We start from the raw sequence: 26,531 nt of genomic DNA on the forward strand, positions 1-26,531 counted from the left end.
ATCCAGGTTCCCTGTTCAATCTCTAAACTGTACTCCAAGACCACTTTGCAGCAGAATGAAAAGTGGAGGCGAGGCCTAGTAATTAAGGATGCAGCCTTAGCACCCTGAGGTTGCAGGTTCAAGCCCAGCGCCGCTCCTTGTGACCCTGGGCAAATCGCTTAACACTTAATCACATTGTGATCCATAAGGGGGTGTATAAATACTAAAAAAAAATAAAATAAAAATAATGAAATGGGGAAAAAAGTGATCTTACATTGCTGGATTTCCTCTGAATCCCCAACATTATCTCACTGGCGCACCTTGATGTTACAGCAGGCTTCCATGGACCGTTTGCGAATTGCTTCTCTGGATACATTACCTGGCCGGACTTTTAGGCTTTGCTGGGAACCCTTTTGGCTTACATTGACTTCTAGAGCTCGAAGTCATCTGCTTAATGCTTGATTTATTACACAGACATTGTTCTTGGAATGGAAAAAATGTATGTTTTGTACTGCTTTGTAGGGTTTGTTGGTTATTTGGGATGGGATGGATTGGGGGGTGGGAGGGAGGGGATTTGGGGTGATGGTGAAGTTCGGAAGACTTTGCAGGTATTCATGTATTCTTGTGAACACCATGTTGTTACTTTTGTTGAGCTTTTTCTGAAACTTTAATAAAAACATTTAAAAAATAAAAAAATAAAAAAAAAATAAAAATAATGATAGCTAAAGAAGCTGAAAGATCTAACTACGGCTCTGATCGTGACTGAGTTACTCAGAGTTCATTTAAGCTGTAAATCTGCCAGACGCAGCATTAGCAGGCTGGTCCAAGCAGCAGATTAAACAGGACATCTCTGACTCAGCGCCATGGATTGTTTTACTTTCTAATGTAAAAATATACTGTGTAGGAATTCTTCCCGTCTTCCGCAGGCTCATTTATGCCTCATATCCCTCCCACTCTCATCTGCGATAATCCTCTGCTATGCCTCCGCTGGCCTTAAGAAGCAAGAATTGGAATGGGAAAACACAGACGTGCCCTGGAGCATCCAACCCGAGAACCTTCGAGGGTCTGGAGAGGCAGAGGCGGCGGCAGCAAGAGTCTTCTGTTGCACGGCGCATCACAGCTGTCGCAGATACCTATCAGGATCCAAGGTTGGGAAGAAGGCCTTTGGAGTGGACTGTGCTGTTCGTTAGAAGTGCTGAATCCAGGCTGTTGGTGCTCATAGTAACATAGTAGATGACGGCAGATAAAGACCCGAATGGTCCATCCAGTCTGCCCAACCTGATTCAATTTAAATTTAATTTTTTTTTTTTTTTTTTTTTCTTCTTAGCTATTTCTGGGCAAGAATCCAAAGCTTTACCCGGTACTGTGTTTGGGTTCCAACTGCCGAAATCTCTGTTAAGACTTACTCCAGCCCATCTACAACCTCCCAGCCATTGAAGCCCTCCCTCTTACTCACGAGAGTAAGATCAGAACATAAGAAGTCGCTTCTGCTGGGTCAGACCAGTGGTCCATCGCGCCCAGCAGTCCGCAAGCGCGGCGGCCCATCAGGTCCATGACCTGTATGTGATCCCTTAAAATTCGCCTTGATCTTCTATCCATATCCTTTCTATATCCTATCCCTACCCTTATCTGTATCCCTCAATTCCCTTATCCGTCAGGAATTCATCCAGTCCTTCTTTAAAACCCGTAGTGTACTCGGGGTTTTAAAGAAGGACTGGATGATGTCAGAGCACTCCTCCCCCCATTATAAAAAAATAATTTCCATTGTCTCATTTTCTTACATGTTCATAAGTCTCCCTCTAATAAGAATATTTATAGATTTATTCAATTTTCTATACCGTTCTCCCCGGAGAGCTCAGAATGGTTTACATGAGATTATTCAGGTACTCAAGCATTTTTCCTTGTCTGTCCTGGCGGGCTCACAATCTATCTAATGTACCTGGGGCAATGGGGGGGGGGGGTTGGATTAAGTGACTTGCCCAGGGTCACAAAGAGCAGTGGGGATTTGAACCCACAACCCCAGGGTGCTGAGGCTGTAACTGTAACCACTGCACCACACTCTCCCCTCTAATAGGATTGGGATGATTTGTAGGATAGTATCTTTTGTAAAATAAATGCAGAAAATAGGGGTATATAGGGGAAAAAAAAACTATTGGATGGATATTCAAAGCATTTTAAAAGGCTAGGAGAAGCTCCTGGCTGTTTAAGTCACTTGAGCAGGCTGTCTGCGGATATTCTGTGGCATTTAAGTAGGCCGTGACGCTCAATATCCTCTCCAGTTCATAGACAACGGCGCGAAAGACAAAAGCGCGTGCCGACAATTGAGCGCAGCGCGCGCCGCCGCACCGCTCTAAATTACAGTTTTTAGGGGCTCCAATGGGGGGTTTTGTTGGGGAACCCCCCCAGTTTACTTAATAGACATCGCGCCGGCGTTATGGGGGGTTTGAGGGGTTGTAACCCTCCACATTTTACTGTAAACTGAACTTTTTCCCTAAAAACAGGGAAAAAGTGAAGTTTTCAAGTAAAACTTTGGCGCGCGATGTCTATTAAGTAAAGTGGGGGGTTCCCCCCCCCCACGCCCCCCCCATTGGAGCACTAAAAACAGTAATTTAGAGCGGCGTGCTCAATTGTCTGGGCGCACCTTTGTCCCGGCGCGCTTTTGACCTGACACCTCCTCTCCAATTACCTGTACTGATTTTCCTTGTTCTTGGATCTAATTTGTGGACTAAATAATTTGTTTTATCTCCTTACATATATCTCTACTTTCTTCAATTCGCTGTATGTAAAGTTTCTCTTTATATTTATTGTATTCTCAGTTTCTTGTATTGTAAACAGCTTCTTTTATTGTAAACCGCCTAGAAGTCGCAAGATTGTTGGCGGTATATAAAAATAAAGTTATTATTATTATTATTATTATTACTGACATCAGCTAGTTTGTGGGCAGTCTGGGGTGGGTGGAATTAGGGCAGAACAGAAGCTTAGCTGGTTAGTAGTTCATGGTTTATTAGTCTTTATATATCGCCTTTTACAAACCGTAGCGAAGCTCTTTATTAATAATACACTGGGAAAGTTGAAAGAACTACAGATTGTACATAGGAAAGGAATAGTGCAGAAAAGAGACATAAACCAAGTAGTATAAACACATTAAAAAAAAAAAAAAAATCCCTGTTCTTAAAATAGGATCATAGCAATTTTCAGTCCGTTAACTGACTGAGCAACTGCATAAAGTTAGAACAGAAAAAAGACTGTCCTAACTTTATGCAGTGAGTTAAAGAGGCGCCAGTCTGAATATTGACTGGGGCCTAATTAAATTCCGGGTCCTGGCAGCCATTTTCAAGAGGCAGCTGCTTGGGGCAGGAGCGGACGGGGCATGCTCCTGCCCCCTTCGCCTCCTCTGGATCACCAAGGACTTCAGGTAGGCAATGCACTGCTTTGGGGGGTTTCCTCAGATATCGTGAGGGCTTTGTAGGTAGCTCAAAACTCTGGGGGCTTGTCGCAGATGGCTCACACATCTCCATTGATTACGGAATTAATTGGCTTCCTATGCCTTGGAGCAGTGTCTCTCAAACTGTGTGCCATGGCACAGCGGTGTGCCCCGAAGAGATTCCGGGTGTGTCATGAGAGACTCCAGAATTTTACTTCATTTAAAAAAAAAAAAAAAATTCCCTTTATAAGTGTACACTAGAATAGTCCAGTCCCCGCCCCATTCCTATAAGCTCCGTCCTCATCCGCGCAAGGCTTGTGCGGTTAAGGCAGGGCTTGCTGGAATGGGACAGGGAAGAAACTTGCGGGGACGGGATGGGGAATTTGAGTTCCCCTGTTATTCTCTTGCTCAATCTAATTCTATATGAGAGTTAAGCGATTTTCTCAAGATCACAAGTGACAGTAGTGGGATTCGAACCAGGAACCTGGTGTGCTCCAACCACTAAGCTACTCCTCTATTAAACATCACATATAAAGAACAAAGACGTTTACAAATAATACAAAATATAGCCATAAAAATAATCCATCACGGGAAGAAATATGATCATGTGACTCCTTATCTGATAGAATCTCATTGGCTACCCATCAATCAAAGAATAACATATAAAATAGCATTATTAGTATTCAAAACAATAACTTCTAATGAACCTCAGTTCATTGATCGTCTACTAATTCCTCACGTCTCAAACCGCCTTCTTCGATCTAACACCCAAGAGCTACTTATGGTCCCTTCATTGAAAATAATAGGAACTAGACGTCACGACATATTTTCAGTCAAAGCGCCACTAATTTGGAATGCTCTCCCTTTATATATTAGAAATATCAAAGACCTCAGTTTATTTAAAACTAACTTAAAAACATTTCTCTTCAAAGCCTCTTTCAATCTTTAAAAAGGAACTTTTTCCTTGATAATTCAAAACAATCAAAGAGAAAAGTTTTTACTCTTTTAAAACCCCATCCTTAGTGTTTTTTCCCATCCTTTACTATCTTCTTCTCTTCCCATTGGGAACACAACAAATTTGTAACTTTCATTCCCTTATGTTCTTTCCCATTATTCCAGTCTTGTCCAAACTGTTAGTCTGTATTGACCCTGTCTCTTTTTTTTTTTTTTTTTAATATTTTTATTTTTAATTAATTGTTTTATCCCTATTAAACTGTTATGTAATTCGCTTAGAATTTATTAGGCGAACCATTAAAACTAAATAAACTTGAAACTTGAAACTATAGGAAAAAAAAAAAGGTAAAGGGTGGAAGGTGTTGAGAAATCTGGGATACCAAGACAGAATTTCTTCTTCTTAGGTGCCATCGTCCCGCGCTCGCATCCTAGCGACTTGATGAATTACAGACTAGCACAAAAACAATTTCTTTTTTAGATCTGTAATTCATCAAGTCGCTGGGACGCGAGCGCGCGTCGATGGCACCTAAGAAGGAAATCGAATTTTAAAATGTTTTTTTTTTTTTTTTTTAAACTGTTACCTCACACATGTGCCATCCATTTGCTTGGGTTGAACAGCTTGCGTGTTGCTCCATGTGGGACTTGCAAAGGGAGACGCTGGAACTGGATCTCCCTCTGCCAGCACCAACAGGTCTCGACTACGAAACCTACGAGCCAGACAGGGAAGAACATGTCACAGCGCAAAATCTACAGCGCCAGACTAAGTCAACAAGCTCTGCCTACGTGAGCTGTCAGTCCCCTTTCTCCTTTCCCCTACTGTACCACCCGCTTCCATAAATCCTTAATCTTCTTTAGAGACAATTATTACATAAGATACGAAAAATAAAACAAAATATAGGAGATGACTTTCTTCGTAAAGAAACCCAGAGCACGGTTTTTGGCAAAGCCGTGAGAATGTCAGTAATAATTTTCCTTTTCTTTTTTTTTGATTCCCCCCATTTTTCTATTTCTTGAAAAAGCAAACCAAAGATAAAAAGATAATCTTTTGGCAAGTCGAAGCAGTTACAAGTAGAAACTGTTATGACTGTGTGTATAAAAACATTTCATTGAGTGGAAAGAATGGATGACAGGGGCATGGCAGGGGTTTTTTTTTTTTAAAAAAAACAAAAAACCAAAAAACTGAACTTGTCCTGTACAAAAACCCTGTCATGGTGCATAGCATCCCTTGCTAGCTCCGACGGCCACAATGCACCACACACTTCAACGGCTCCAGCACACACATGGTTTTGATTCTCGGCACAAGATAAAATGAAGCATCCCTGCTTCAAATGATCATGCATTCAGGAAGACAGAAAACGCTACCTAGAGCGTGTGCAGATGGAAGCCCTGGTTTAATTACCTGGGACTTGAACCTGTCTTTCAAAGTTCCAAACTGCGTCTTGGAAATTCAATGCCTCGCGATCACATGAAATCTCTGGAGGACTTCCTTCCCTTAAAAAAATAAAAGATTTTTCTAGACATTTTGGGGTTATTTTGTAAAAGCAATTTTCCTGCAGACCTAATTTGACATGTGGAAATGAGCAGTTATAAAACTGTGTGGTTGAATATGCAGAATAGATTAAAAAAAAAAGTACATGTACCAACAAGATGGCAGGTAGGTATTCCCAGAGGCATAATTTGGGCAGAGCAGGGGCTGAGCTACAATGCACGTATGCATTTTGTCTAATTTGCAATTACATGCACAGACTTTAGAATAGCGGCCCCCAACCTTTTTTGCACCAGGAACTGGTTTCATGCAAGACAATTTTTCCACGGGGAGGGGGGGAGAGAAGGGATTCAAGCGCATAATCAATAAAGTGCATAACATATAATCTAATTATTACATATATAATATAAATATAATTACTATTATGCACTTTATTTCTATTATTGCAATGCACAACATCTTTCACCCCTGCCCACCAGCCCCATACCCATCATTTCTCCTTGTACACTTCTCCCTCCATATTTGCAGTTTCCGTATCTACAGATTCGCTTATTCGCGATTTTTCGGCCGCTGACTCTGCCCCCCCCAAAAAAAACCCCATCATACTTCAGTACTTCAGTACTTCAGTAATCGCACATCTACAGTAATCTTTAATGATTCTTCTTCTTCAATTTCACAAACATCATATGGGGTTCCTCAAGGATCAATACTTTCTCCTTTACTTTTCAATATATTCTTGGCACCTCTTTTGACATTATGTCAATCTATAGGATTTCATGTTTTTGCCTATGCCGATGATATTCAATTACTTTACCCCCTAAACAATAACAACATAAATGAAATTTTGACAATTAATGAGAAATTGGAGCAAATTCATCATTGGCTGGACAAAAACAGGTTGGCTCTCAATATCAAAAAAACAAACATCATGCTGTTTCCTTGGAAGGAAAACTTTTCTTTAGTTACTCCTATTATGATTCAAAATATTCCTCTTCAATTAGTTAAAAATACTAAAATTCTAGGAGTAATTTTTGATAATAAACTCAATTATCATGATCATATTAGTAGTATTGTTAAAACCACCTTCTATAGATTGCGGAAAATTCGATCCATTTCTAAATTCCTCTGTCCTAGAGCACTTAATATTCTTATTCACTCTTTGGTGATGTCTAAAATCGATTACTGCAATTCATTATTTACAGGAATTACGTTACAAGAAATTAAACGTTTACAAATTATTCAAAATGCTTCCATTAAATTAATAACAAAATCTAAAAAATTCGATCATGTGACACCACTCCTTAAAAAGGCTCATTGGCTGCCAGTCATACACAGAATTACACACAAATTATGTACTATTATCTTTAAAACATTAGAAAATAAGACTCCAGCATTTTTATTCAGACTACTTATTCCATATTCTGTTAAAAGAACTTTAAGATCGAGTGAACGGAACCTTTTATCAATTCCTACGTTAAAAGTAATTAATACAAGAAGACAATTTATCTTTTCATGTACAGCTCCCCAGGTCTGGAATGCGCTTCCCATGTTTTTACGGGAGGAGAAAGTGTTTGGGAAATTTAAAAGCGAATTAAAAACTTTTTTGTTTAAAGACGCATTTGCAAATTAATTAAATTTTATTACACAGTGTTACTCTAGTTAATTATTTTTTTACCCATTTTTTTAATCTCCTTATGTGTTTTCCCTGTAAGTTCTTTCTTTACTATAAAAAAATGTATTTCTTTCCCTCTTACCCTTTGTTTACGTTATAATTGAAATTGTTTGTATTGTTGTTGTTTCCTTATATGTATATTTTATTGTACATCGCTTAGAATTCTGATTAAGCGATTTAACAAGCAACCTAATAAACTTGAAACTTGATCATCACTAAAGTTTTTTTCCTTTTACTGTACAGTACTGATAAGTTTATCACTTACCATTACTGTACTGTAACTCTGAAAATCGCTGCTTCCATGCGTTCTCCCACAAATTCGCTGCTTCCGAGTTTCCCAATGTGCACTGAGAAAAACGCTGCTTCCCAGCATCCCTAGAGAGAAAGGCTTCTTACCAGCATGCTTGAAATCGCTGTTTGGCTGCCCTGAAATCGCTGCTTGTGCAGCCCTTGTGATGGCTCTAACTCTGTCTAATCAGCACAAATTCCTGGTAATGAGCAATCAGGAAAAAATGAAGGCCAGTACTGGGCAGACTTGCATGGTCTGTGATGGCTGGGCTGGTTTAGATGGGCTGGAGTGAGCTTTGATGGAGACTTCAGGAGATGGAACCTAAGCACAGTACCGGGCAGAGCTTTAGGGTCTGGCCCAGCAATAGCTAAGAAGAAGGAAAATTTAAAGAGTGGGTAGGGTTGGACAGACTGGATGGACCATTCAGGTCTTTATCTGCCGTCATCTATTATGTTACTATGTTTAACTGAGGAAAATTCTTCCACCCGACACTACAGTCTCTCCTTGTCTCAACTGGTTACTTCTTTTTCCGATATTAATACAAACAGTGCTTATAAAAGAAGACAAGGTAGTACACACAGAGGACATGACAAGGTCACTTTCCACTATCTAATATTTCAGACAAAGGAAGCTGGCGATTTTTACAATTTATATCAGAAGTTGGCTAGCGCACTTTAGCTGGGACAACTGCAAGGAGAGACCAGATTGGACTCAAATTCCTGCTTCTAATGCTTTCTATTTATTCTCCTGTGCCATGTCAAGCCGTAAATTAGACTGTCTTCACTTGGCATTGGATACATGGGAAAATACCACTACTTTACCAATCCTGGCATCAGATAAGTGGAGCCCCCTCTTTAGCCAGTTCTGCAGAGAGTTTCTCGTTGGCATCAGCCAGAGAACACTGGTGGGAGGGACTCGTAGTAATTCAAAACAATTCCACTTTAAAGCTAGGGTTCAGGAACCTCAAAAGCTTCTTCTCGTAATATAATCCATCTGCACTGTCCCGTCCATTAGCACACTTGTTTGGAAATTGTGGAATCTGAACCAGGAATCAACACCAGGGATTTGCTTCCCGTAGTTCCCTCCAAAGGAAAACAGAGCCACTCTGTGATTGCATTCTTCCCCCAGGCCATTTCCCTTAAGGAGACTTCGATTAAAAAAAAAAAAATAAAAAATAAATCTGTCAAAATGACATAAATCAAGCTCAATTAAAATGGCAAAAAAGCAGAACAATGTAGTCCGTCCTAATATAAAGACAGGATATTCCATAAATATTGCTAACAGGTCACTTTGGAGAAGGGCTGGATTTATTCCGCTTCTTTACTGGGATCCAGAGAAGAAAAAAATGGTAGAACTAGAGGGCATAATTTGAGGTTACATGGAGGAAGACTTAGGAGAAATTCTTCTTCACGGAGAGGGTGGTAGATGCCTGGAATGCCCTCCCGAGGGAAGTGGTGGAGAGGAAAATGGTGATGGAATTCATAAAAGCGTGGGATAAAAACTGAGGATCTCTAATTAACAAACGAAGGATGTAAATTAAAGAACTCAGGCCGGTATTGGACAGACCTGCACAGTCTGTGTCCCATATATGGTGATTTGGTGTTGGGTGGACATCAATGTGAACATGAGAATGTTTCTGGCCAGACTTTACGGTAGATATCCTGCAAACAGGATGGTTGGATAGGCTGAAGAGAGCTTGGACGGCAACTTCAGCATTGGGAACCTAGGACAATACCAGACTTTACAGTCTTCGACCCAGAAATATCAAAGAAGAGATAAATTAAATTAATCATGTACTTTTAATGGGTATAACTAATGGGCAGACTGGATGGACCGTTCAGGTCTTTATCTGCCGTCATTTACTATGTTAGAACCCCAAAGAGTAGCAACATTCCAGAGCTTAGATTGTGATGTCATAATGCCTCATTCCTCCAATGCCCAAGAGCCAGCCTCAGCAGTGATGTCATAATGGCTTGATTAGATGGCAACTTCAGCAGTTGGAACCTAGGACAATACCAGACTTTGCAGTCTAAGGCCCAGAAATGTCAACGAAGAGAGAAGTTAATCTAATCATGTATTTTTTAATGAGTATAACTTATAGGCAGACTGGATGGACCATTCAGGTCTTTACTATGTTACTATATTAAATGTTTATTTTTCAGCTCAAGTTGGTCCAACAAGTGGGAACCCAACATTTTTACAACATGAATTGCTCCCTGGTTTAATGACTTTTTACATAGGCCTTCAGCCCACCCTTATAAGCACATAAGCACTGCCTCTGCTGAGTCAGACCATAGGTCCATCATGCCCAGCAGTCCGCTCCCGCGGTGGTTCCCCAGGTCAATGACCTGTAGTGATCTATTACTCTACTACTCTATTACTTTACAGCCTTCTGTACTGTATATTAACCCTCTAATTGTACCCCTGGATCCCCTTTTCCTTCATGAACTCATCCAATCCCCTTTTGAACCCCAAAGTCGTACTCTGCTCTACCACCTCCTCTGGAAGCGTATTCCAGGTGTTCACCACCCTCTGCGTGAAGAAGAACTTCCTAGCATTTGTTCTGAACCTATCTCCCTTCAATTTTTTGGAGTGCCCTCTAGTTTTTGTTGCCCCTGCTAGTCTGAAGAATCTGTCCCTCTCTACCTTCACTATACCCTTCATGATCTTATGCGTTTCTATCATATCCCCTCTAAGTCTCCGCTTTTCCAGGGAAAAGAGCCCCAGCTTCTCCAGCCTCTCAGCATATGAGAGGTTTTCCATGCCCTTTATCATTTTTGTCGCTCTCCTCTGGACCCTCTCGAGAATCGCCATATCCTTCTTAAGGTACAGCGACCAGTACTGAACGCAGTACTCCAGATGCGGTCGCACCATTGCCCTATACAGCGGGAGGATAACTTCCTTGGTTCTGGTAGTGATACCTTTTTTGATAATGCCCAACATTCTGTTTGCCTTTTTTGAGGCCGCTGTGCATTGTGCCGCCGGTTTCATTGTTCTATCTACCAAAACCCCCAAGTCCTTTTCTAGGTTGCCTTCCCCCAGTACAATCCCCCCATTGTGTAGTTGTACATCGGGTTCCCTTTCCCCAAGTGCATAACTTTACATTTCTCTACATTGAAGCTCATCTGCCATTTATTTGTCCACTCACTCAGTTTGTTCAGGTCCCCTTGAAGTTCTTTACATTCCTCTACAGATCTAACCTTACTGGAGAGTTTCGTGTCATCTGCAAATTTAACATCTTCGCACTTTGTCCCTGTTTCCAGGTCATTAATAAATATATTGAATAGCAGTGGTCCCAGCACTGACCCCTGTGGGACCCCACTCGTGTCCCCTTTCCAGTCAAAATAGTGTCCCTTTACTCCTACCCTCTGCTTCCTGTTCGCCAGCCAGTTACCGATCCATCTGTTGTATTATTTAAAACACTTTGGCCAAAATTCTATATATGGCACTGATAACATTCTGTGGTACTCAGAAGTTGGGCGACATCTATATCTGGATTTGGCACCAGGATACACACCCGATGTTAGGTGGGAGGGTTTACGCCAAGTAAAACCCGATGCAAATTCTCATGCCTAAATTATGTGCGGGTCTTTCCTATCCTATAAGATTGTTAATAAATTTCAGGAATGTCCCTGATCCAGCCAGGGATGTGCCCTCTTTTCGGATCCGTTCATAAAATTTACATGCAGATCCCAGTACCTTAAATGTGCAAGCAAATTTTAATGTATGTCAATTGGCTTATATTCAATTAAGTTACATTTGGAAAATAGACGTGTGACCAAATTTCCACATGCAATTTTGAGTGTAATTTAGGCTATTAGGGAGCAATGCTACAACTGTGCACCTATAGGTGTTGGTCATGACCATGTGGTTAAGACGATGGAGAAATCCTTTGGGGGTCTCCCTGCGCAGTTTCAAATCCTGCTGACTACAGGGAACGCTCTTCCGGAGTCTGTTATAAGGGAAAACACCCTCCAGGGCAAAGTTGGACAAATTCCCCCCTTCCCTTCCCCCTACCTCAAGTTGTTCACCACTGCGAGAAACAACTTTAACGTGCTCCTCGCGACCATGTCGTCTCTCCCGCTAATGTCACTTCTGGGTGCCGACTGTCGCTCGTGACGGTGAACTAGAGATATGAGGGAAGGGGGGGGGGGGGCGCGCGTGCGGCAGGGGGGGGGATCGTGGAAGAACCAGGGGGGCAGAGATGAAGGTGGGGGAGGGGCGCCTCTCACCCTCGCTACGCCACTGTCCACAGCCCATTCCATTCTCCTTTACAGTTGACGGTTTCAGCTGTGCTGTGAACAAAGAAAGTCTGAGGGGAAGGAGGGATAGAGGGAGGCGAGTGGAGGAGATCCTGGGTGGAAGAGGAGACGGATAGGGGGATGCTGGACCAGGTGGGAGAGGGGCCACTGCCATCCATGCCCTGAGGCATTTAGGGGGAATAGTGCCCCTCCCCATCCCTTCCCCAAACTCTACCCATGCACTGCTGCAAAATATGAACAAAGATACAACTTATGGCTCCTTTTACTAAGCCGCGTTAGGGCTTTAACGCACGGATTATCGCATGCTACATTGATGCGCGTGCTAGACCTTTATGCCAGCATTGAGCTGTCGTTAGTTCTAGAAGAGTAGCGCGCGGTAATTTCCTGTGTGCACTAAAAATGCTAGCGCATCTTAGTAAAAGGAGCCCTTTATGTGAGCAAGTGGAAAATGGATCGTGAAAGGAAGAGAAACCTCTACCGTTGCTATATGATGCAGTAAAAGGATTTAGGGGTCAAGGTTGAAGATACGTTGAAATCCTCAGGTCAGTGCACAGCAAATAGAATCTTAGGAATTATTAGGAAAGAAATAAAAAGATATAGTGGAATTGGAAAAGGTACAGAGAAGGGCAGCGAAATTGACAAAGGTGATGGGTTACTGCTGCTCGAACATCCAAAGTCACCAATATAGCATTCTCTGGTATTTTCAACTGTTGTTTCAACAAATTCAAAAAAATGTGTTGCATCCTTAACCAGAGAAGGAATAGACCCCGTGAAAGGATGGAGAAATGAATCGACATATTTACGAATCTTAACCCTCACTCCCCTGCAATAATCCAACTCCCGCCCTCCCCCTTCACTCTCCTTCCCTCCCCCTCCCCTCCTGTGTTTCTCTCTCCCTCCTTCTTTCCGGCCAATCCAACTTGTCGCGGCCTGTAACTCTGTTAAATTTCTGCTAAAATGTTCCAACATTTCCTTCCTCGTTGCTTGTAACTCCGACAAAATGCTGTAAATCCATGTGCAGATCAGATCCTAATTAATTGATGTGAACTGCCTAGAACTCATTGGGTATGGCGGTATACAAGAACATAATAATAATAATAATAATAGATTAGTGTTCTTCAACCACCAGTCCATGGACCAGTGCCGGTCCACAGAAATTTCCTGCCGGTCCACAGGGCCAGCACGTGCATCAGGCCCAAAGCAGTGTTTTTCAACCGCCGGTCCACGGTGCGATCGATGCGGCGTTATTTTCCAGCCAGCTCCCTCTTCCTAACTGATTCAGTGCACAAAGCCACGGGCAGCGGCTCCTACGGGCATCCTGTGCCTGAACCGGAAGCCTTCTCTCTGACGTTGCAACGTCAGAGGGATGGCTTCCAGATGAGGCAAGGGACGTGCAAGGTGCAATTAGTACTATTATGGGGGCGGGATCTGGGGTGGAGATTGGGTAGAGATGGGCGGGGTCTGGCCCACGACTTAGCTCAGTGTTCTTCAACCGCCGGTCCACGGACTGATGCCGGTCCACAGAATAATTCTTTTATTTCTGCCGGTCCATAGGTGTAAAAAGGTTGAAAAACACTGCTCTAGATGACACAATGGAGTGACCAGGAAGATTAGTGAGGCTTTTATGGATCTTTGGGAGGGTAAAGAAAATTGGAATCTTAGCTTCAGGTTAGTTCAAAAAGACCAAACTTGTTCTTAGTCAGAAAGCCTAACTGCAAGGCTTCAACTGTAAGATTATTCACCAAGGGTAAAAGGTAATCTAGAGGATTTATATCCAAGTATATGTCATAGTATCTGCTAACTGTCGGTGAATCTCGGATAAGTAATCCTCTCTAAATCCTCTCTGAAACCACTATCGCCCTTCCCTTGTCTGCACGTCGGATTACAATTGTTTCATCCTGTTCCAGACCTTTCAAAGCTTGCCGCTCCTATACCATGACATTTTGTTCTTCAACCCAATCCCCATTTCATTTTCAGGAGAATTCAGGAGGGCCTATGGGGAGTCAGACATATCCATGCCCTTGCATTCACATTCAGGAGAGCAGTCTCTATCAGTGGCTTAGTAAAGGGGGAGGGGAGGGAGGGGACCAGGAAGTGACATCAGAGGGAGAGCCAAGGCTGGCACAAGCAGCAGATTGGAGATGCTGTTCATGCTAGCGAAATTAAAGAGATACGGGAGAAGAAAAGGTGCACCTCCCAGCCTCAGTACACCACTGGGCTCTATCACTTCTATGGACTTTCTACTTTCATAATTAAAATTGGTCCTGCTTCCCAAATCTTTTTCTATTTGGCTAGAAGCCTGTGGTCCTTAAGCTCAATTTCTTAAACATTTTCTTCTTTATAAAACCTCTTTTTATTAGGAATTTATGTTAGATATACAGATAGGGCCAAAAAAGGAACAGAAAAGACCTACATCATAATACTTAAGCAAACAATTGATGGCTTTACAAGACTATAAACACAGAGGCAATACATCATCTCATAAAAATCCTGCAGCTATAACACAAGTGCAGCCGGGCCAGCTCACACATGAAAGAAGAAGAGCATCGACTTAATTCCGGTCCAGACTTCCCCACCGCATTACCACCCAGTCAAAAATGCATCACATGTCCTGTCGTATGAGGACACAGCCCCGGAAACTGTGAGACTTACATCCTTCAAGTCAGTTTCTAGAACCCTCAAAACTGTAATGTTAAGGGCGTCGAAATGCTAAAATTTACAATTCTCTCTTTTATTAGATTTTGGTGTAGAAGCCTGAACTATGTAGTGCTCTTTTTAAAAGGTAATATATAATTAATTTACCCACCCTTTTACAAAGCCGCGTTAGGCTTTTTTTTTTTTTTTTTTAATCGCCGGCTGAGTGGTATTAGCTCCGACGCTTATAGAATTGCTATGAGCGTCGGAGCCAATACCTTCGTGGCTGGTGATAAAATAGCCTAAGATGGCTTTGAAAAAAAAGGGGGGGCATTTATTTATTTGGATTTATATCCCAGCCCCCCCAGAAGATAGAACGGTGTCAAGTACATGGATAAGATTTTATAAATGGGTGATGGGACTTGTATGCCGCTTTTTCTGTGTGGTTTACATGGTGATGGGACAAATGTGCGCCGACATTTGAGTGCGGACAATTGAGCGCAAGACTTCAGCGCACCACTCTAAAAGCTTATTTTAAAGGGCTCCGACGGGGGGCGACGTAATACTGTTCGCACTGCCGTTTTTTTAAGGAAAACGTTACTGTTCGCGCTACCTATATTTTAGGAAAACTTAAGTTTTCTGTATAATGGGGGGTTAGAACCCCCAAAACCACCCCCAACGGCAGTGCCAACACTATTAAGTAAACTGGGGGGTTCCCCCCTGCCCCCTGTCGGAGCCCTTTAAAATAAGCTTTTAGAGCAGCGCGCCGAAGTCATGCGCTCAATTGTCCGCTCTCAAATGTCGGTGCGTGTTTGTCTCTCGCGCTTATGACTGTGAACCGGTTTACACATTTCAGACAAGTTCTTATTTTGCATGTGGAGCAATGAAGTGCTAAGTGACCTGCCCAGAGTCAGAAGGCGCTGCAGTGAGAATCGGAACGCACGATTTTAGGGTGCTGGGGCAGCTGCGCTAACCACTGGGGCCATCAGTAATGCGGCAGAGTGAAATCCCCGACGGACAAGGCCAAGCAGCCTTTTAAAGAGTGCTGCCGGCCCGACGCTGCTTCGGTTGAAGGTAGGGCTCGCTCGAGGTTGGCAGGGAGAGAACGATGGAGGGTCAAAAGGAGTTCGGCTGCGCGGTGAGGGGGGGGGGGGTAGGGCTCGAGGGTTCTGCCGCACAAGGAATGGGAGGGAGGGAAGGATAGAAGCTGGGCAAACTTCTGTTGCACAGGGGGGATGGGAGGAAAGATGCTGCACAAGTGGGAGAGAGAAAGGAAAGAGGAAGAATTGGGGTGAAGGAGAGGGAGGGAGAGATGATCGTGTGCATACCCCGAAAATAAGACCTAGTGTCTTTTTGGGGCCCCAAATGAATATAAGACACGGTTTTATTTTCGGGGAAACACGGTACCTGTCTAAATATGTAAACTACACAGAAAAAGCAGCATTCAAGTCCCATCACCCATTTATAAAATCTGACCCATGTACAGTGGTGCCTCGCATAACGGACGCCTCGCACAGCGAACGCTGCGCACAATGAACTTCAGGTCTTGCTTCCCACAACGAACTTCGTTTCACACAACGAAGTCGCCCGAGCTGCATCCTTCCACGCAGGCACTGCGCTTAACTGCCCTCTCTCCGCCTGGCTCCCTGTGCAGTGGCGGACCGTCGGCTCGCAGGGGCCCGGCGCTTACTGCTAATGCGTTGGGGGGGGCGGAGCTACTCTCGCCGCTTCCCCGATGCTAGAAAAAAAAAAAAATGAACAGTTAAGTCCCAGTTTTTGCCGCTGAGACTCTGCCCTCTCTCACTGTAAAATTAGACTCTACTTAGTCTGTCTTTAAATTTAAAAAATGTGTGTTGTTTTAAAAAACAATTATGTTTTTAGATGTATCTAAATAAAAATAATAACAAAAAATTTATCTTTTTTTATGTCATCTTAGCATATTTTATGCTACAGAACGAATTATTTTTTTAAACATGTATTGTTATGGGAAAACACGTTTCACATAACGAACTTTTCGCATAACAAACTTACTCCTGGAACCAATTAAGTTCGTTGTGTGAGGCACCACTCTTGACACCGTTCTGAGATCTTCTGGTAGGGGGGGGGGCTGGGATATAAATCCAAAGAAATAAATGCCCCCCCTCCTTTTCCAAAGCCGTCTTAGGCTATTTTATCACCAGCCGCAGAGGTATTAGCTCCGACGCTCACAGGAATTCTATAAGCATCGGAGCTAATACCGCCATAGCCGGCGATTTAAAAAAATAAAAATAAAAAGCGTAAAACGCGGCTTTGTACAGTTAAAATAACCATCTAAGCATCACTCAACACATCGATAGAAGTTTCGTCAGCCGAAAGCCTGAAGTCATAATGCCGTTGTACAGGGCCATGGTGAGACCTCGTCTGGAGTACTGTGTGCAATTCTGGAGGCCACATGACCGTAAAGATGTGCGCAGAACTGAATCGGTTCAGCGGACGGCCACCAGGATGATCTCGGGGCTCAAGGGTCTCTCGTGCGAAGAGAGACTGAACAAATTGCAGCTCTACACTCTTGAGGAACGTAGGGAGAGGGGAGACATGATCGAAACATTTAAGTACCTCACGGGACGTGTCGAAGTGGAAGATGATATTTTCTTTCTCGAGGGACCCTCGGCCACAAGAGGGCACCCGCTCAAACTCAGGGGCGGAAAATTTCACGGCGACACCAGAAAGTATTTCTTCACAGAGAGAGTGGTTGATCATTGGAACAAGCTTCCAGTGCAGGTGATCGAGGCAGACAGCGTGCCAGACTTTAAGAATAAATGGGATACCCATGTGGGATCCCTACGAGGGTCAAGATAAGGAAATTGGGTCATTAGGGCATAGACAGGGGGTGGGTAAGCAGAGTGGGCAGACTTGATGGGCTGTAGCCCTTTTCTGCCGTCATCTTCTATGTTCTATGTTTCTATGTAACACACATGCAGACATTTAGGTTTTGGGTTTTTATACCATCCATTTTCTAATTAGGGATCCTCTGTGTTCATCTCATGCCTTATTGAATTCTCTCGCCCTTTCTGTCTCCATCACTTCCCCTTGGGAGGGCATTCCAGGCATTGCCCACCCTCTCTGCGAAAAAGAATTTCCTGGCGCTACCTAAACTAAACTAAACCTTGGGTTTATATACCGCACCATCTCCACGAATGCGGAGCTCGGCACGGTTTACAGGAAGAAAGATGAGAGAGGAACTACAGTGGAGAGATTAAAGAGTTAGGTGTAAAGGGGGAAGGTGAGAGGCCTAAGAGGGGGGAAGTGTTACAGTTTTGAGAATAGCCAGGTTTTTAGGTGTTTGCGGAAGAGTTGGAGGGAGCTTGAGGTTCGGAGAGGGGAGGTGAGGTTATTCCAGATCTCAGTGATTCTAAAGGGGAGGGATGACCCAAGTTTGCCTACATGGGAAATACCTTTTATGAAAGGGAAGGATAGTTTAAAAATTTGGGAGGATCTGGAGGAAGTAGGGGTTGGGGAGTTCCAGGATAGAGGGATAACGGCAGGAAGGATGCCATGTAGGATCTTGTAGGCCAGACACGCACATTTGAAGCTACCTCCTACGTCTGCTACCCTGCAACCTCCATTCAAGTCCTCCAGTTTTACTGTTTCTGTTTATCCTTTTCCTACATATAAAACCTGGTTTTGCATGTAGCAAGAAGCCTTTCTAATGTTATCCTTTGTGCTTTCAAATTAGATAAGATTCCTCTTTCAAGCCCTTGTCCCTGAATGTCTGAACAGTCAGTTTCTTACCATATGTGAGAAACTTCCGGAAAAAAAATTGTTATTCTTTGCTCACAATCATCTTTGACTCTTCTCTTTCCTTCATCGCCCAGATAAAACATGTCGCTAAAACCTGTCACTTCTTCCTCTATAATATTACCAAAAATCTAACTCTTCCTCTCTGAGCACACTACCAAAACCCTTACCCACGCTCTCATCACCTCATGCTTAGACTTCTGCAACTCGCTACTCTAAGGCCTTCCGCTTAGTCATCTCGCTCTCCTTCAATCCATCCAGTATTCAGCTGCACGACTCATGTTTACTCTTCACTTATCTCCCCCTATGTTCCTCACCCCCCTTGCGAGCTCCGCTCAGCTGGTAAGTCCCTCCTATCTGTACCCTTCTCTTCCTCTGCCAACTCCAGACTCCGTCCCTTCTGCCTTGCTGCACCGTATGCTTGGAACAAGCTGCGCAAATCCCTACGGCGGGCTCCTTCTCTGGCAGTGTTCAAGGCCCAGTTAAAGCCCACCTCGTCGAGATTGCTTTCAACTCCTAACTCCTCTCACCTTGAGTTCTGCATCCTTAACCCTATGTGTCATGTCTGTCTGTCCAAGTCAGATTGTAAGCTCTTCCGAGCAGGGACCATCTATATAAGTGCTTCATGCAATTTATGTGCACCAACTCTTATTATCTACTCGAAATGAATCAGTGAAATATCTAAGAGAAAAAGTAATTTGGCTTTAATTCTAAAGGTTTTAGAGGCAAAATAATGTAACATTAATTTGTAATTTGAAATATACATCTGAAGTGAAAAGAAATTCAGGCTTTAATTGCATCATAAGAAGATAATGAAAAGAAACAAGTTGTATTATAACAGTGCAGTCAGCAAGAAGAAGTTAAAAAAAGGTGTGAAATGAGATAAGAGAAGACGGGCTGAAGAAAATGTCCAAAGAGCAGAAGCAACACAAAAAGGGGTCTTGAAAACAGCAAAATCGCTTGATTGATCAGATAAAACAGAAGGGAAGAAAAGTACTACTTGTTAAAGGCAAAAGCGGGAAGGTCATTAAAGATGAAAACAAAACAAAACAAAAAGTCCAACGTCGGGAAGAACATTTTAAAAGAAATACTAAACTGCTCAAAGCCTGAAACAACACGGTTGCCCAAAACATCAACAGAGCCGCTGATAGATACCAGGCTATTGACAATGGACAAGATAATCAAAGCTATTAAGGGACTAGGGAATGGCAAATCGTCAGGGATTAAACCACATCTGTGCAGAGCGCTGGAAGAAAGGATCAAATCAAATGACAGAATGGCTACTACAATTGTGTTAACGCAGCACGGGAAAGGGGAAAACACTGGGCGACTGGGAGAAAGGTATAATTGAAAAGCTGCCAAAGAAAGGAGATTTATTGGACTGTAATAATTGGAGGACTTGTTCTGTTATCTGCACCTGAAAAAAAAAAAAAAGTTTACAGTTGAATGAGTCTCAGCTAGCTTAAGGCTCAAGTAGACAACTTCTTATAGGAAGAACAAGCCGAGCTCAGGCCAAATGGATTCTGCGTAGATCCAAAATTTTTACACTGTGCAGAGTATTGGAAAAGGTTCTCGAGAACAAAATCCCAGTAGTCATGCATTTTTGGTTTTTCAACAAGTATTTTGACAGCATTGACAGAGCTAGCACGTGGAGGGGCATAATCGAAAGGGACGTTCACGTTCATCTCGCAAGTCGTCCAAAGTTAAAAAGAGCCTAAGACACATTTTCAAAAGAGACGTCCAACTTTTTTTTACTTTTGAAAATCATCTAATTATACGTCCTGCCGATCTGATCGTCCAAGCCGCTAAATCGTCCATCTTTATACCACATTTCCGTCCAAGTCCAAAACGCCTAGAGCAAGTCCTGTTGGACGTGGGAGGGATCTGCAAAGTGATGGACTGAACACCCAGACATGGCACCTAAATAGTGGGGTACCTTACAGGGCACTGCTGTGAACTTCACAAAAAGGGTGCCATGGCTTCTCCTCACTACAGCTCACTTATAGGTGACGGTGAGCCCCCCAAACCACCTCCAGAATCCCCTAGACCCACTTATCTACCACCCCAATAGCCCTTATGGCTGCAGGAGCCACTTATAGGCCAGTCAAAAAGGATTTTGGGGGTGTATAGGGGAGTGCACATGTTTAAGTATCAATGCAGTGATTACAGGGGCTTATGGGCATGGGTCCTCTTCTCTATGGGTCCCTAACCCACCCCCAAGATGACTTAAGCAGCCTCTGGGCTGGACGACTAGGCTTTCCTATGCACCACACTCCCCTCCAATACAATATCAGAAGTGAGCAAGTATAGAACAGTGAAGCCACTGTGACATCACTGATGAGGTTGGCTTTTATTGGTGGAATGAGGCATTATGACATCAGGGAAAGAGATTGGGATTTGTAGACCACCACACGCAAAGCAGTTCACATACAGGTACTTCAAGCATTTTCCCTGCCCCAGTGAGCTCACAGTCTGTCTAACGTACCTGAGGCTTTAGAGGATTAAGTGACTTGCCCAAGGTCACCGAGAGCAGCATGGGATTTGAACCCACAACCTCAGGCTGAAGCTGTAGCTCTAACCACTGTGCCGCACTTTCCTCACAATTACTGTGCCCTCGTGATTACTGCGTTCTGCTGCGCAATGTAATTTGGTCATTCCTAGTCATAAGAAATTACATCTAGAAGCTATGAACAGTGGTGTAGCAAGGGTGAGAAGTGCCTGGGGGGGGGGGTGTGCCCCTCCCCGCCCTCTTCTCTGCTCCTTCCCCACCTCCTCCTGCCATGCGCTCCTTCCCTTCCCCTGTACCTCTTTAATGTTCCCAACCGTGAGCAGCAACTCTTAAACTGCTGTTCGCGCCAGCGTCGGCTCTTCCTCTGATGACACTTCCTAGGCCTGGGGTCCAGGAAGTGATGTCAGAGGGAGAGCCGATGCTGGCGCGAGCAGCAGGTTGGGGTTACTGCTTGCGCTACGAACGTGAAAGAGGCACAGGGGAAGGGAAAGGGTGCACGTGTGCGGTAATGGGTGGGCGGGGATGGAGCAGGGGGGCGGGGGTGGCCGCTCCCCCTTCTGATTTGCGGTTTCCCCAATCGCGAATTTGGTTATTTGTAATTTTTTTTTGCCCCTTGAATTTTTAATTCAGAAACGCTGTTCCGGACATCCCCCAGGCCTTAGCTGGTGGTCTAGCAGCGACACGGGGCAGGAGCTGCTCACAGCTTAAGAAGAATCCTACACGCCAAGTGGCAAGATAAGGTTCAAGCGATAAAAGAAAGAATGAAATAGCTGCCGGTAGGTACGCCAATGGTTTTGAGATCAACGTCCGATTGTTGACGGGTAATTCCGCCTAGTGTTACTGCTCGGTATGCTGCTTCTCATAGGGTTCCTTTTACTAAGCTGAGTTAGGGTATTAACGCGTGGAATAGCGTAGCGTGGGTTTAGTGTGCGCTAATAAAGCTAACGCAGCTTAGTAAAAGGAGCCCATAGTGCTGCGTTTGTAAGGATAGTTCCAACTTTGTTGAACCAATTGCCCGGCAGCACACGAGCGGAACAATTTTGCAGAAATGTAAACATTTTTTGAAGATGGGTGGATGCCTGGGGGATGCCGGATCGCGGCAGGGAGGGGTTGCGACGTGAGCGGAGGGTGCCGGATCGCGGGGGGATGGTGCCAGATCGCGGGGGGGGGGGGGTGTTTGTAAATCGAGGCACGCTCGGTTTCAGAGGCTTCGATTTTGCGAATGTTTTGCTCGTCTTGCAAAACACTCGCAAACCAGTGCACTCGCAAACCGAGGTACCACTGTATATATATATATATTTTATTGGTGTGTTGTAATTTTGATAGATTTAATAATCGGGTAGTCATGACCATTAAGATGAAGCAATGAGTTTGTTAATTTGTCATTGGGACTAGCCAAAAAAAGTTTGGTCTTTTCTGTATTGAGTTTCAGTTTGAAATTAATTGTCCACTGTTCTATCTGAGTCATAATAGAAGATATCTGGTTTAAAATCTCAGTGGTAAAATTATTTAGAGGGATTAAAATAGAAATGTCATGTGCGTATATATAAAATTTTACATTTAAACTCTGCAATAAATGTCCTAAAGGGGAAATGTAGATGTTGAATAAGGTAGGCGATAGCGGAGAACCTTGGGTTGCTCCATGAATGAGAACAGTTACCATCACAAATCACTTGATAAGATCTTTTCTTCAAAAATTCAACTGCAAACCCGCCAAATGACGATTCTACTCCCACTTCATACCGACCCACTGGAATCGACTGCCCCCGCAAATAAATCGCCTTGAACCTGTTCTGGATAAGTGCAATTAAGAAATCCTGATTAGATTAAATTAATTGGGAATTTGTGCATGCCCCCAAAGCGCACAACACAAAAGGAGGTATGGGCTTTTGGGGAGGGGGTTTTTCTGAAAAGTTGTGTGTGTTGATAACGAGTCAGTGTGCCAAAGTTTTTACCTAGATGCCGCTAGCCGCAGTTCTGTAAACGGCTTCCACGTGTGATTGGCACATGGTCGGTGCCGGTCGAATTAGGCACTATTTAAAGAATTAGCCCCAAAATGTTTTAGACGTGCCAAACAGTTTTCACAGAAAGTAATGGGAGCTGCAGAGCTGCATTTTTACGTGAAGCATTCATGTTCACTGGCATAGTAGGGGAGAGGGCAGTCCGCCCCGGGCGCAGTCTTCGTAAAGGGCCCAGGCACCTGTCCTCCTCTCTGTTCCCTCCTTCTTGACCCCCCCCCGCCATGTGCGAGCACCCCTTCCCTCATACCTCTTTAATTTTTTCCTGCATGAGCAGAATTACAAACGTCCAGCCTATATCGATGTCGCCTCTCTCCGATGTCACTTCTAGGCCCCGCGCGTAGGAAGTGATGTCAGAGGTAGAGCAGACATGACGCGGGCAGCAAGTTTGTACTGTTGCTCTCTTCTGGAAACTTAAAAAGGTACGGGGAAGGGGTGGGGGGGAGGTAGAGAAAAGGGCAGAGGAGGAGCGCCAACGCCCCATACGCCATTTACCCTCGCTACGTTACTGTTCGTGTCTGAGTGCTAATGAAGGCAAATGGAAGATAAATATTTGAGCGCAGAAACTTTTTCGGGCAGGTCTGTGGGTCGAATACTAAGCTTTATAGACCAACTCCAGTAGCTCCTTCTTACGGTGTGCTTTGAATCTCTTCTTTTTGGACTGTGACCAATGCTCTTGTTTCTTTGCCAGATACCTTTCAACCATCTGCTTTGAAAACAGTTGATATCTGGGCTTTTCTCATTATCCAGAGCCAAAAAAAATGGGTAACTTGAGTCCAACGGGAAAAACAAGCACAATCTAATTTTTATGTTTGGGGTTTGGAACTATTAACATAATCTCTCTGTGGGCTCATCCCTACATCCTATCGCATAAGCCTTGCAATCATTATAAATCTTTCTTTCAGCAAAGCTGCTTAATTTTTAAGCAACTGTAATAATTTACTGACAAATCAAAGGAGCTGCAAACGTGGAAACTTCGTAGCTTTTGAGGAGAAGCGGTATATAAAAATGACAAAAAAAAAAAAAAAGAAAGATTAAATCAGATTTAAAAAACAATCATTGGGACATTAAGACTGGTTTCTTTTTCATCTTTGAGATAAGAGCAAGCCATGAAACAGAAGTTTCCATAAGAAAACAGGATTTTTTAAAAATGAAAAGCATTTCTGAAGGGTACCTAAGTCTACATTGAAGGTAATAAGTTGCTCTAAGTCATCCAAAACCAGTATAGCAGTTTTTGTATGATAATTAGTGTCACGGTAGACAATTACTTGCATAATTCAGATTCTGCTTTTATATAAAACCTTTGGTGGCAATCCTTTAAATTGGCACCCACATTTAGACGCTCCGATGCAGTGTGGTTCACGCCAACGCTAGAACAGCATCTGGGCACCCAGATTTCGTTATAGAATAAGAAAAAACCAGAAAGAAAAATCCAACACAGTTTGCAGTGAAAACAGCACAGCACACAGAAAACAAGGAAACACTGCAGACAGCCCTGGGTTTATTAAAAGGTGGTAACATTAACTGCATTTAATAATAGATATAATAAACAAAGCCTGCGTCTTGTATGGTTGTCTGCAGTGTTTCCTTGTTTTCTTTATAGAATAAGAAATTACAGAAAGAAAAATCCAACACAGTCTGCAGTGAAAACAAAACAGCACACAGAAAACAAGGAAACACCGCAGACAACCCTGGGTTTGTTAAAAGGTGGTAACATTAACCGCATTTAATAATAGATATAATAAACATAGCCTGCGTCTTGTACGGTTGTCTGCGGTGATTCCTTGTTTTCTTTATAGAATAAGAAAAACCAGAAAGAAAAATCCAACACAGTTTGCAGTGAAAACAAAACAGCACACAGAAAACAAGGAAACACCGCAGACAACCCTTGGTTTGTTAAAAGGTGGTAACATTAACCGCATTTAATAATAGACATAGTAAACTTAGCCTGCATCTTGTACGGTTGTCTGCAGTGTTTCCTTGTTTTCTTTAAAGAATAAGAAAAACCAGAAAGAAAAATCCAACACAGTCTGCAGTGAAAACAAAACAGCACACAGAAAACAAGGAAACACCGCAGACAACCCTTGATTTGTTTAAAGGTGGTAACATTAACCGCATTTAATAATAGATATAATAAACATAGCCTGCGTCTTGTACGGTTGTCTGCAGTGTTTCCTTGTTTTCTTTATAGAATAAGAAAAACCAGAAAGAAAAATCCAACACAGTCTGCAGTGAAAACAAAACAGCACACAGAAAACGAAAAACCAGAAAGAAAAATCCAACACAGTCTGCAGTGAAAACAAAACAGCACACAGAAAACAAGGAAACACTGCAGACAACCCTTGGTTTGTTTAAAGGTGGTAACATTAGCCGCATTTAATAATAGATATAATAAACATAGCCTGTGTCTTGTACGGTTGTCTGCAGTGTTTCCTTGTTTTCTTTATAGAATAAGAACCGCAAACACGAATTGGGGAGCCAAAATGTATGTGTGCCCCCTTAGTCCAGGCATACGATATGGGTACCTGTAAACATGGTAAGGCACAAGCACCTTTTACAACGTTCTATCAGGTGTGTGTATCACTGGGAGACACGCCCTTGTTCTACCCAAGCTCCTCCCATGTGTATGATCCCCTTGCAGATTTGCACTATGTCGCTCACGCACATCCTTATAGGTCAGTGCTTAGGGCAAGTGCATGTGTCAGGAACAATTAAGGCCCATGGCTTAGGTGTCCTCTATTTATGCTCTATTTGACCTAAATACTGTTGCCTAAGGCATATGGCTCCTAACCGCTGGTGCATAATTTATGAATTTCCTGATAATTATAGGGGTGATATTTTACCATGACAAAAAGCAGTTAAGTAAAATAAAATGCTGGCTGCCACAGTTAAAATGAAACCAGATATTCAGTGCAGGTATCTGCGTATTGGCCCCCACCGAATATCTGGTTTCAGTGCCGACCTGCAAGCACTATCCAAGAGTGGCGAAATTCAGACCACAGGGAACTGTGGGGATGTCGCAGGATATAAGATTTTTATTAAAATAAATAGCTAACCAGAGAAGCCCCCTTTTTTACAAAACCGTAGCAGTTTTCAGTGCCGGCAATAGTGGTAACAGCACCGACTCATAGAATTCCTATGAGCATCGGAGCTGTTATCGCCGTGTCCAGCACTAAAAAAAAAAAAAAAACCACAACGGTTTTGTAAAAGGCATGGGGGGTAAGTTAGGCACCCAGATCAGCTAAGCATGCCAGTCTAGGCATCTAATTTTCGGAATCTTTTATAGAATCTGAATCCGTTTGTATAGTGCCAAGGTGAACAGACGACATAAGTGGTATTATCTGGTCACGGCCACTGAATATCCCTCTTACTGGCACTTAAGCGTAAGGGCATTTGAGTAACAGCAGCCATATTTTTCTACTTTGAAAATATCTTAAGGTGTGCTTCGGCTCCATCTATATCGGACTTTTATTCAAATTAATAATCATAAAGCTCCCGATCCTTTCCACGGATGTTTTGAAAAGAGA

At 43.2% G+C, this 26,531-nt stretch overlaps 1 protein-coding gene across 6 annotated transcripts in view; it reads right to left on the reverse strand.

Moving 5' to 3' along the window:
- Positions 1 to 26,531, reverse strand: part of SCUBE3 (signal peptide, CUB domain and EGF like domain containing 3) — a 247,118-nt gene that overhangs the window by 132,762 nt on the left and 87,825 nt on the right. The gene's annotated exons all lie outside the window — the stretch shown is intronic.

The sequence above is a fragment of the Geotrypetes seraphini genome, chromosome 13, assembly GCF_902459505.1.
Source record: "Geotrypetes seraphini chromosome 13, aGeoSer1.1, whole genome shotgun sequence".
NCBI classification, from domain to species: domain Eukaryota; kingdom Metazoa; phylum Chordata; class Amphibia; order Gymnophiona; family Dermophiidae; genus Geotrypetes; species Geotrypetes seraphini.